General features: G+C 43.5%; 1 long non-coding RNA gene across 1 annotated transcript in view; it reads left to right on the forward strand.

Moving 5' to 3' along the window:
* Nucleotides 1-12384, forward strand: part of LOC107515718 — a 33300-nt gene that overhangs the window by 2055 nt on the left and 18861 nt on the right. The window contains exon 2 of the long non-coding RNA XR_001598072.2: nt 431-560. This is a non-coding gene — a long non-coding RNA (uncharacterized LOC107515718). The remainder of the gene's footprint in view (nt 1-430; nt 561-12384) is intronic.

Consider the following 12384-nt stretch of genomic DNA (forward strand, 5'->3'; position numbering starts at 1 on the left):
GATTATACAAATGGACAGGGGCCAGACCATATATAATGAGAACCCCGACCTACAACCTCTGCAACAAGTAGCCCACGAAGCCAACCCACATCCCCTGCAGCAATCTGCCCAGAGCAGTTAAGACATGGTCAGTGACTGCCAGCTTCCCAATTTTTTCACCTGCTTCCAACTCAGGACTAACCAAATATGCTCCCCAAACCAATGACATGTGGTGCCTGTTTCTAGTTAGCCCACTCCTACCTTCCCCTTGCCAAAACCTCCAACCTGAGTACACCTGAAGCCTTCTTACTTTTTTCACCATAAAGCTTTTCCATTCTCCTGCCTCCCTTTTGAGTCTGCCCAATGCAAATGCAAATGCAAATGCAAAAGCTCTAGCAGGCTCTGAGTAGTCTCTGTTTGTTATTTGGGTATCCTTTGTTTATTTCCACAGTTTTCCTGGAGACTCCACTGAGACACAGTCCACCGTCCATCACCATGGACTTCGGGCTTCGACCAGATGTGGTACCCACAGAGGCCTTTTGTGCCTTGCTGCTGTGGCTTGTCGAGTCAGTGGTAATGCAGTAAGTCAGTGGCGAATATGAACTCTGCTATTGTTGCTTTGAGTTCCTCAGATCTTCAAAGTCTGGTACCCAGCTTTTGTTATTTGTTCACATTTATTTGGCATCCTCGTTGGAATCAAGCATTTCCCTTCATCCTTTGGCTCTCTTCTGCTTTGTTCTGTGCTATCTAAAAGCGTTGTTTGTCATGAGGAGAATCATAGGGTAGAACACAGGCGTAAGCCCTATATGCTTGTTGTCGGAGCTAGCCTTTCAGAACGGTGAATTTGCAGTTCTCACCAGACTGGCATCAATTTGGACAAATTTTTTGTGAATCACTAGTGAACCTAGCTGAGGCTCTCCTTCCATCTTGAATTTTTTTTTTTTTTTTTTTGTCCTAAGAATTTGCCTTGTATTTAGAGAGAGTTTACTCTAATTTTTCATCTGCCATGGGGCACAGATTGTCGGGTCTATGTTCGGAGGGGGCCAACCATAAGGTGGGGGGGCCTATGACACAAAGACCACGAGCATCACTTTCAACCAACTGTTGCCACCTCTCCTGGCGTCATCTAAGCCTAAATTCTTTCCTCCTTTAGGAAAAACTGCTGCTGCCTATATGCGTTCTTATTACAATCCTAATTCTGATGCCTAGCTCTCTAATTGACATAACTTCAGCGATGAGGATTTGGGCCTACAGTGGCCACTCTGAGGAACATTTGACTTGAATAATTTTTTTTATTTGATGGGCACCTTAGAAAAGAAGGGGGATTAAGATTTATCAGGTCAATGGGCAGCAGTTTTTGATGGGTATTCAGAGGACTCCAAAAGAAATTCTGGTTCAAATATTATTTCACTAAAAGATTCTTTAGCCAAAGCTAACGAACAATTTGACAAACTTAAGCAGCAACAAACTAGACTCATTTTCTAGTAAATCCTCCTTCTGTCCTCCAGTTGCTTCCCTTTATCCAATATCCCTCTTTCCCTTTATCCTTCTGATTTCTCTCTTTCCTCACCAATGTCAACTACTCCCTTCTCTTCCTCTTGACCAGACCCCCTTCCTTTTCCCAACGACTCTGCTAAAACCACAAAATGCTAGTTGCCTGTAAAAATCTCTCCCTCCAATGAGCCAGGTATGCAGGCAACTGTAGAATTTAAACTTTAGACCCAAGATGAATTAAGAGCTATAAATGAGGATCTCTCAACATTCCAACAAGACCAGTAACTATTCCTAGAAGAATTTAAAATTCTTTTGGGTGTATATGATCCAGGATTACCTAACCTATATCATCTTGTACACATGTTGGTCAGAACCTCAGATGCTAAATTGTTGATGGCAAAAGCTGTTTGAACTGGCCCAGAAAGAGATCTACAACCCCTAGGCTGGGACTGGTATCGGTCCATGGCCTGTTAAAAACCAGGCCGCACAGCATCAGGTGAGCGGCTGGCAAATGAATTAAGCTCCATCTGTATGTGCAGCTGCTCCCCAGCGCTAGCATCACCGCCTCAGCTCCACCTCAGATCATCACGCATTAGATTCTCATAGGAGCACTGGTTCCTGGTGCCAGAAGGTTGGGAACCTCTGATCTACAGGATCTCTCCACAATAAATCTAGGGTCAAAAAAAAAAAAAAAAAAAAAAAGGCATGATAAGTAGGGCAAAGTCTTCTTAAAAGTAGTATCCCCAAACATTTCCAATAACAATTGATTGGCTCTTAATTCAATCATACAAACAGGAAAAATGATGATAGAGGAGAAAAATACCCTGTGACAACATTCAGTTAATGAAGGTGCTGGCGTAAAAGCTTTCACCTCATTCTGTCAGTGGAGTTAAACCTGAAACTGGAAGCCTAATTCAAAAATATAAATTAGAATGGAAAACAGCACCTTTGCCTGAACTAAAACACCTGTCAGAACATTTTGAGAGGGGGTTTGAATAAAAATGAGACAAAATCCAAAATAAACTGTGCTCTTGCAGATCAAACAGGTGGTCCCCTTCCCGAGCAACCATTTTTGACAAGGACACTGTAGATATTATAAACAGAAGAGACATGGGAAAAAAAGAATGTCTTAACTTATAAAAGGAAAACCGAAACAAAGAAAATTCCTTAATTCTGATAAATGAGGGTGCTCCGGAGAAGTACAAACACTCCTAACATCCCAATTTCCCCTTAAACACTCAAGTTGAATAAACATAGTCAGCCTCATCAATTCCTGGTAGATAGGGGTGCTACTCTTACTACATTAAACACCTAATCTTCGCTCCACCTCTTCCTATCTCTCAAAAAACTCAGATTTTTCCTATCTCCCAGCCCTTAACTGTAACCCCTGGGCCCTTGAATGAAAAATATTTCTTCTTCCTCTCTGCCTTCCCCACTATATTGGGTGCATGCCCAGATACAGGTTTTAACATCATATCTGGCATTGTATGATCTTCAAAGTCCACTGACATAAGAAAAAATAATTGGGATAGAACAGGACAGTAGGTAGATCCTACCAAAAATCCCCAAGATCCCTTGAAATCAGAAGCGAAGTAAGTGTTCAAAGCTAGAGTTGAAGGCCTTATATCCAAGGGCTTCTCAGAGCCCGCGCTAGCCCTGTGACACTTCGGTCTTGCCAGTTAAGAAACCAAATGGATAAAGATATCGATTTTTTCAAGACCTCAGGAAAATCCACAAATTTTTGTCCCTTTCTTGCCATTAGTACTGATCTTGGCATCAATTCTACCTGAAGCTATTTGCTTCACTGTAGTGGATCTTTGCTTTGCCTTTTTCGATGAGCCAGTCCAGGATACCACATTGCATTCAGTCATCATGTCTCCTTAGTTTCTTTGGTTTATGAAAATTTCTCAGCTTTTTCTTGTTTTCCATGACTGTGACAGTTTTGAGGAGTACTGGTCAGGCATTTTCTAGAATGGTCCACAATAGGTCTTGCTAATCTTTCCTTTGTTTTCTATTTCCTTGATTTCTGGTCTTTATTATTTCTTTCCTTCTATTTCCTTTGGGTTTATTTCCTATTCTTTTACTAACTCTTGAGATAAAAATCTTAGCTCAGTAGGTTTAGCCTTTTTTCTACTACATGTTCCCCACCCCTCCGCCGCAATTTCTCCCACCCCACCCCCCACTATTGACAAAACCAACTGTGGTTTCTAAAAAAAACCCAGGGTGAGGTGAAAAGGGGTGTCTAGGTCCAGAGGCCAGGAAAACTGCAAGGAGGCAGTGGGGGAAGGGCAGTAGATTTGCTCCAAGTGGCCAGGGAAGGAGAGAAGAGGTCAGATTTTTTTTCTTTTCTTTTTTTTTAGCATGATGCACTGGTATTTTATTTTATTTTTATATATTTTATATTTTATTATATATTTTATTTTTCCATATTTATAATATGGAAATATAATTGTTCATATTTACATTGTAGGTCAGATTTTCAATGGAGGTTTTGACATGAAATGCTGTGTACTCGGGAGGAAATCTCCATTCTCCATGCCCCTCTGACATTCTTAGTAAAACCGCTTTTTCTTGTTAACCCACTATGGGACTGGATCTACTTGGGGGATGCCTTGACACACTATATCCTGCTATAAAGGTGGGTGTAGAGTGAAATAGAGGCAGCTCAAAAGTACCTGCTCCCTTCCAACTTACACTAATAGGCGCTAACACTGAGCCTGTGTGCCGGGTGCTGCTCTAAGGCCTTTACCTGCAGTAGCTCATCCAATCCTCCCAGCAACCCTATGGGGTCAGTACGATTTTCTTCACCCTATTTTACAACCAAAGAAGCTAGGCCTTGGGGAAGCCAGGTGAGAGAACACTGTTAGTCAGGGGGGAATGGCCCTGATGCACAGCAGGCCGTTTGGCTCTGGAAACTATGCTCTTAACCACTCCCCCACACGGTCAGAGCCAAGAGGCATTGCACGCTCTAGCCCAGCAGTCCCCACCCTCTTTGGCACCAGGGACTGGGGCTCCTATGAAAATCTAATGCCTGGCGACCTGAGGTGGAGCTGAGGCGGTGATGCCAGCGCTGAGGAGCGGCTGCAAACACAGATGACGCTGGGCTTGCTGGCTTGTCCACCCACTGCTCACCTCCTGCTGTGCAGCCCGGTTCCTAAAAGGCCATGGACCGGTACTGGTCTGCGGCCCGGGGGTTGGGGACCCCTGATCTAGGCTTTAGGCAGGTAATAATGCAGTCTCAAAGTTCTGTCCACTGGGGTGTGGATGGAGTAACAAGAATATAACCAGAAAGAGAGAGAGGACAGATTGCTGAGAAGTGTATTAAGTGATAAAGCGCATTAAAACCCACGGGCAGAAAAGATGTCTCCATATTGGTGCCGGATTCATTGATGCCGAAAATCCAGAGGGCATCGCAGACGCCTCCGCTCTGCCGCCACTCAGATCTCATCTATCAGCGATGCTGTCACGCCCCGCCCCACCTCCTTTCTCCCCACCTCCCGCCACCCCGACCACCTAGTCTAGGCCTCTGTCATCTCCCCATGGACAGCTGCGGTGACCTGTGTGCTTCCACTTTTGCTCATCACTCCTCATTCCCATCCACTTCCCACTCAGCAGAGAGAAGTATCTTTGAAGGATACATCAAAGCACATCCTTCCCCTGCTTAGAACCCTTCAGCCGTTTCCCATCACACTGAGAGTACAGTCCAGACTCTTTGCCTTGACATATAACCCCTGCAATGTCTGGCCCTGCTGACGTCGAGCACTATCCTCCCTCTGGTTGGGCGGCTCCCACCTCACTCACTGACCTTGCAGAATCTGAAGCTCGCCAGGTTTGTCTCTTCCCACATGCCCACCCTATCACCTTAAATTGTATGCCCCTTTTCATTTTGCACAGCTGGCTCCTCTCTTTTTTTCGGTGTAAATGTCACCTCCTCTGAGAGAACCTAGTTTGAAGTAGATACTGTATGTATACATTCACTTCAGATTCTTTTGAGTTCATTGTGCAGTGTCTGAATTAGAAGCTTCTGGAAGATAGGAACTCTAACTTTTTAGCCGCCCTTCCCAGCACCATGGCAAGTGTTCACTAACATTGTTCGGTAAATAAGTGATAAGACTAGGTCCCAAAGATTGCTTACCATTCGGTGGTTACAGAGTAAACCCAGATGTGGAAAGAAGAGAGAAAGCAGGGACCAGAGATGGTAGGTGACACCTCCTGTGATAAGGGCGTGTTAAATTGAAGAGATGTTTTCCAACGGCGGAAGCAAATAGACGAATCCTGACGGAACCAGTTTGTCATTGCATTTGCCTGTGTTCTAAAATGTTTGGGAAAATCCAAGTCCCTTAAGAAACACGGCAGGGTCTGGCTGTCCTCAACCTCATTCATAAGGCCGCTTAAGCAATTCAAAGCAGAATAACTTCTGCACCAACGCCAGGTTTCAAAGAGCAGTTGCAAGGAAGAAGTGAGGGAGCAGCAGAAGCAGTAACGAGGTTGCTCGGAGAAGTCTCCTGTGATCAGAAAAAGAAAAAAATGTAGTAATTACATTTTGCTGAGACTTGGAGAATTCAGAAAGCATGGTCTCGCCTTCATCTTCTCTATTTCAGATGGAGAAAGATGGAGAAAAAGTAGGTATGGATGGAGCAGCAAGTAATTTCAGATGTTCCCTGGGATGAGTAAACCAATCCTCTCTCCAGAGGGAGGAGAGGTAGGGAGAGAAAGCTTCCTCTGAGCAGGAAAACCAGAGGCAGTTAACAAAGTTATTATACCCCGTTAAAAGCAGGAGCAAGGGAAAAGCTGCAGGAGACTTGTCAGAGTCTGTAAACTGGCCCAGAGCCTGGGGCTTGCTGACATTTGAAAGACAGAGAGGAGGAGTGTCAGAGGCCTTGGACTTAGAGGGCTGGCAGGTGTGGAGCAGTGAAAAGGGGAAGCGGGCAAGTGGAGGCGGGAATCAGGCAGGAGGAGTTCGAAGCCTGGCTCCTCTTCTTCCTGCGTTAAGTTTGTGCAAATTACCTAATTACTCCAGGCCCCAGCTTGCTCCTTCCTCTGTGAAAGGGGTATAATAATAGTGAGGAGAAGGCAATGGTGGAGGAAAGGGCTCAGCCTAACGTGTGGCGCAGAGGGAGCACTCAGCAAATGTGAGCCCATGATCTCTGCTGTTGCAGTCAGTTGTAGCCATGGTGCTGAGTAAACCACTAGACCCTGCGTGTGGAGAGTGTGGGCTGGCTCGTTCAGACTCCTTTTCTGGGCCTTACAGAGGCCAGACAACCACAAACTGCATTTCGCAGGCTCCCTCTCAACTACAATTCTTAATCCTAGAAGCAAATTAAGATGGCCAGTTAGATGTCCTTGCATGAGCATTGGAAGGTGGAGAACATTTCCTGATTCTTTAGACTACGTGTTGTCATTGGCCAGCTACAAAGCAGAGACATGGGGTCTTTTTTAGCCTCTCAGAGTCCATTTTCCAGCCTCCTGGCTGTCCAGGTGATACCATGAACACAGCTTCAGCAGTGGGTTTTTCTGGTATTAGTAGCCCTGGCAGTGACCTCAGAGGAGATGGCACCCCTGGTGGGTCAGTTCTGCAGTATTCTGGAGTCATTTCTAGAAGCCCAGTCGAGAGCCCACACCCCAAGACCTCCTAATGATTTTGTAAACGTCTTATTCCCTATATTATATCCCTTCTTAGTTCAAATGTTTAGTCATGTCTGCTTCCTACACTCAAGGCTGCCTACTACAGAAGGCGTTTGTATTTCTTTCCTTCACCATCTCAATTCGCGTACCACATTTTTACGAGGGAAAAAAGAATTTAAGATGTCATTCGCTTTCCCTATTAGCATTATTTTTCCTGAGTTATTCACACCTACCCTGAGTTAGACCAATTACCATATCCCTGTATAACTAAGCCTAAGGCATTGTCATCCCCTGGTGACAGCTGCCCAAACTGCAGCCGTAATGCTGGGAAGGGAATAATCAAAGTCAGAACAGAGTAGACTTCACAATTCCAAACCAAGAGAGTGAAGCCCAATATTGGTGTTCGTATAGAATATTGAAAATGGAGATGTTGAGAGCAGAAAATTTCCCCGGTATTGCCCAGGAGAGATGAAGTATCGATGACTCGATGTAAGTCTTCCTGTCATGTTGGCACATTCGCACATTCAGCATTTTGATCAGGAATGACTCACCATGCCTCACTGGTGACTGTATTACTTAAAAATAGCCACTGCCATTGCAATGGACAAAAGTCCTTTTTGGAAGGAGACAGAAGGTAAACCCTATGCAACCTTCTCATCTTAACTCAGTTTCTCTTTTGATAAAAGTTTATGGACCACCTGACACCTGTGTTGGTGTGGTTGTCACTTCTTTATATCCCTAGACGCTAATAAGTAAGCATTCTAGATTTTTTTTTAAGTCTTTTGTAAGTCCGAAATAATTTTATCTGCAATTCAGTTCTGCAGAGCCTGGAAACTGTACTACAGAGAACTGAGAACAATTTGTCAACTTACAGACCTGAGTCGAATCTGAGTTCATCTCAATGAGAAACCCATTGACCCTGAGACCTTATTTTACCCCGAAAGCCTGACTGGCATTCCCAATAATTGGACAAACATACACTCCTTGGTCAGTTCTTAATTATCTGCATGTGGCTTATTGAAACCATTTATTTTTATTCAATGAGGAAAGCAGTTGAAAAGCCCGAGCTCTGAGTTCAAGAAATGAGTTTAAATCCTGACTGCACCTTTTTGAATCTGTGATCTTGGACAAGTTACTTCATTTCTCTGTGTTTCACTTTCCTGATCTCCAAAAAAAAGGAGGAGCCAATAAGAATTCCTACTTTGTATGAGATAAAAGATATATAAAGTAACTGCATTTAATAAATAGTAGCACTCAATAAATAGTAGCAATGGATATTATATGCTGGATGCTACAAGAATGTGAAAATGAGCAAGGCACAAACAAAACTCTTTAAAAATATTTGATCTAGTAAGTGAGGATGCAGCCTGTACAGCAGTGACTGAACGAGATGTGCCGTGTCTGACAATCCCACCCAATTTAGACATCAAGCTTCAGTAGGAGGTAACATTGGAGAGTGTCCAAAGGTAGGTGAAAAGTGCTCCAGGAGGAGGGAAGTAAACGGGCAATAATGTGGAGAAAAAACAAGCCTGATCGGCCTCCCCGTGGAAGACTTTAAAGGCCTGTTTGAACTTGAGTAGTCAGGTTGCAGAAGCAGTCACAAATGCTTCCCCCTCCTGGTGTCTATACCCGTAGGTAATTCTTTTCCACAATGATGCTGAACTTGGTCATGCAACTTGCTTTGACCAGTGGGATGACTGGTAGCAAACATGATTCAGGTGGAGTCATGAAAAGGGCTTGCACATTTGGGCAGACGGGCAGACCTTAATGTTGCACTTGGAGCCTTTCTGCTGCCATAGGAACAAGCTTACTCTAGCCAGTTCAGTATTGATGAGAAACATGTGGTCCAGCGGTCTTCCTCATCCCCAGTCAACAGTCAGCACTGTCAAGGGAACAGCAACCTAGCTCCCTGCAGCTGACCACAGATGCAAGAGTGAGCCCAGTCAAGATTAGTGAAAGAGTCACCCAGCTGAGCCCAACCCAAATCATAACCCACGGAACCGTGAGCAAAATAAAAGGTTGTCATTTTAAGCCACTGTGTTGTGGGGTGGTTTGTTAACGCAGCAAAAGCTAGCCAATAAGGGAGAGCCATTGAAAGGTGGGTGCAGGTGAGTGGCGTAAGCAGATATGTATGCTGTCCAGATGGGCGTGCGCTTGGGAAACTGGAGGCGTGCCATAAATACCAGATTAAGTAAAATAATTATGAATGTCAATTTGCTTCACAAGAAATAAGTCAACGAGTAATTATTGAGTGCAGAAGGTCACAATTCATGCTATCCTACACCCCTGCTGTTCAAGATGTTGTCTGTGGACCAAAGGTATCATCACCTGGAGCTTATTTGAAATATGGAATCTGAGCTCCACCCTAGACCCACTGAATCTGAATCTGAATTTCAACAACATCCCCAGGTGATTCACTGGCACTAAGTTTGAGAAGCACTGTCCTATCCTAAAAATGCAAACTGTATCCGCACTGAGCACTCACCCACTCTTTCAAATTCTGGTCAGACCAGATTTTTTTTCTACTTTTTTAGATGCGTCAGTATAACTTCTTTACTACCTGCTCTCTATCATAGCTTTATCCTTTGAAGTATGATCAAGAAACTGTGTTTGGGGATGGGGGGGGGCGGGGTTTCCTGGGAACTTTGAGTAGGGCCCAGTAAATGAAACTGCTTTACCATCCAGGTTTTGAGCCAATTAAGAAATAAGACAAAGGATAAGGCAAAAGCCAAAACATCATCTTTATCACTGATAAAATCTAGGTTAGAGATGTTGTCGAATGGCTTCTTGTACAGAGCCCAGAATTAACCAGACTTATCCATGATCAGTGCTGGCACAGGGCCGTCTTACTGCTGCTTTCCCCAAGGAGAGGGAAGAAGAAAGGCCTGGCTGGGGGGAAGCGTGGGGGAGGCAGGAGTGAGTGAGGGGCTGGGGGGAGCCGGGAGGAGACACTGGGGACGGGGTAGGTATGTGCGCTGTGGTGGTGAGAGAGGCGTGTTCTATAAAACGTGGTCATCTCAATCGCTCCGGAGTTTCTTAAAAGCCAGATTCCTTAGAAACGATCTTTAATGAGGATTGATTAATGGCATGATCATCTGTTAAGATGAATAATGAAGATGGTAATTTGTGGGAATTTTATACATGAGATTAGAGTTTAGGCTAACTGGTATCGGTAACAAAGAGCATGTTTGAAAGTTTATGAACAGGAGTAGTGCCCAAACTGAAGTGAAAGAAAAGCAATGTAGATTTTTAAAAAAATGTTTATGAAAATTGGTTTTTGGTCCAGGAGTGGGGAGAACGTTCCAACACTTCCACATTACCCCAAGACCTTGAGTGGCCCTAAGACACTATTCTATTATTTTTTTAGCTTATGTCTGGCTTAACATGCAGTTACTTGGATGAACTCATGTTTTTACCTATTTTGTTGCGACTTACTACACTATTATTAATAAGGGTCATGATAACAATGGTTAAGCTCTTTAGGCAGTTACTGTATGCCTAGTACTGAACTATGAGAATGGATTTTATTTAAGGCTCTTAACAAGGCAGCAAGGTCAGTATTTTCATTTCTGGTGTTCTCATTTTATAGATGAGGAAATCGGGACTTAGGAAGGTTAATAACTCATCCAGGGTCACACAACCAGTAATCTACAGAGCCAGGGTTCAAACCCAGGCAGGTCACTAGTTCCTTCTTTCGACCCTGTCCCTTTTTATCCTTGTTTTATGGTCGTCCGTAGTCATCACTTTATTTTTAAATTTTTATTGTTCCTGTTTCAAGTGTTAACACATTTTTGTTATATTTCTAACATTTAGAAACTACACATACACAAAAGAAAAGAATCATCTATAATTTCCCAGAGGGATAACTACTGTGAAAATCGCGGTGCATATCCATCTAGTCTCTCTTCTGTTCACGTTTACTGGGTCTTTTGTTGTGTTGTTGTTACAGTTTTTTTTTTAAAGGAACATTGTGTATATATATATATATATATATATATATATATATATATATATATTTTAAAGGAACATTGTATATATATTTTTTTTTTAAAGGAACATTGTATATACCTTTTTACTGGCATTTTACACTCAACAATGCATTATAAACATTTTCCACATCACTCTAAACCACATATTCTTCTAAAACACCATTTTTCAAGTTGCATTGTATTCTGTTGTATGAATCCCTCATAATGTATTTAACCAATCTCCTATTATGGCTTATTTGAGCTGTTAAAATATTTTCACTCTCACAAACAACTCTGTAATGAGATTTTTATTTGCACTCATCCTTAGTTCAGACACCGCTTTTTGCCTAATCCAAAGCCCTTTATTCTCCCCTCTTCTTTCCTAAAGAAACCTCTATTTTCAGAGGTTAGAAGAGAGAGAGGGCCTATGGTCTCGACATCTCTCAGCCCCTGTTGCAGTTACATGTGGCCATGTGACTGAGTTCTGGACAATGGAACGTCCGCGTGAAAGTTCTGGGTGCCATTGCCCGGTCAGAGCTTACAGAAGCTGCTGTGCTTGTCCATCCCCTCTGTACCCACCCACTAGAGCGATACAGCTGCAACTGTGCCCCTAGGGGATGGCCGTATTTGTCAGGGGGAGAGAGAGAGACAGAGAGAGGGAGGCAGAGAGATACTGTAAGGAATTGGCTCACATAATTATGGAGGCTGAAAGTCAGATCTGCCGCTGGCAAGCTGGAGACCCAGGAAAGCCGATGGTTTAGTTCCAGTCTGAGTCTGAAGGCCTGAGAAAGAACCAGGAGAGCCAACGGTATAAATTCTAGTCCGAATCTGAGTCCGAAGACAGGAGAAGACCTATGTCTCAGCTCAAAGACAGGTGGGCAGAGAGAACAAGTCCTTGTTCACTCAGCCTTTTATTTTATCTGAGCCTTCCAGGGATTGGATCAGGCAGGACCACAGTGGGGTGGCTGGAGGAGGGCGATCTTTACTTACTCTACTGATTCAGATGGTATTCTCATCTAGAAACCTCAGACAGCCACACTCGGAAATAATATTTTACCAAATCTCTAGGCACTGAGTGCCCTGGTCCACTTGACACATAAAATTAACCATCAAAGTGACTGAGTCACAAGACGAAAGGAGTCCAGGTGATTTGATTGCCAATTGGAGGAGAAATACTTGCCAGACAGAATATCTTTCTTGGACTCTTCTGTGGGTAAAAAAAATAAATAAATAAACCAATTACGTTGGAGCTGTAATGCAGATATTTCTGCTGTGACATGGAATAGACATAGAAAAAAAAATACACATTCAGCAAAAT

This window comes from Rousettus aegyptiacus, unplaced genomic scaffold, assembly GCF_014176215.1.
Source record: "Rousettus aegyptiacus isolate mRouAeg1 unplaced genomic scaffold, mRouAeg1.p scaffold_m13_p_10, whole genome shotgun sequence".
NCBI classification, from domain to species: domain Eukaryota; kingdom Metazoa; phylum Chordata; class Mammalia; order Chiroptera; family Pteropodidae; genus Rousettus; species Rousettus aegyptiacus.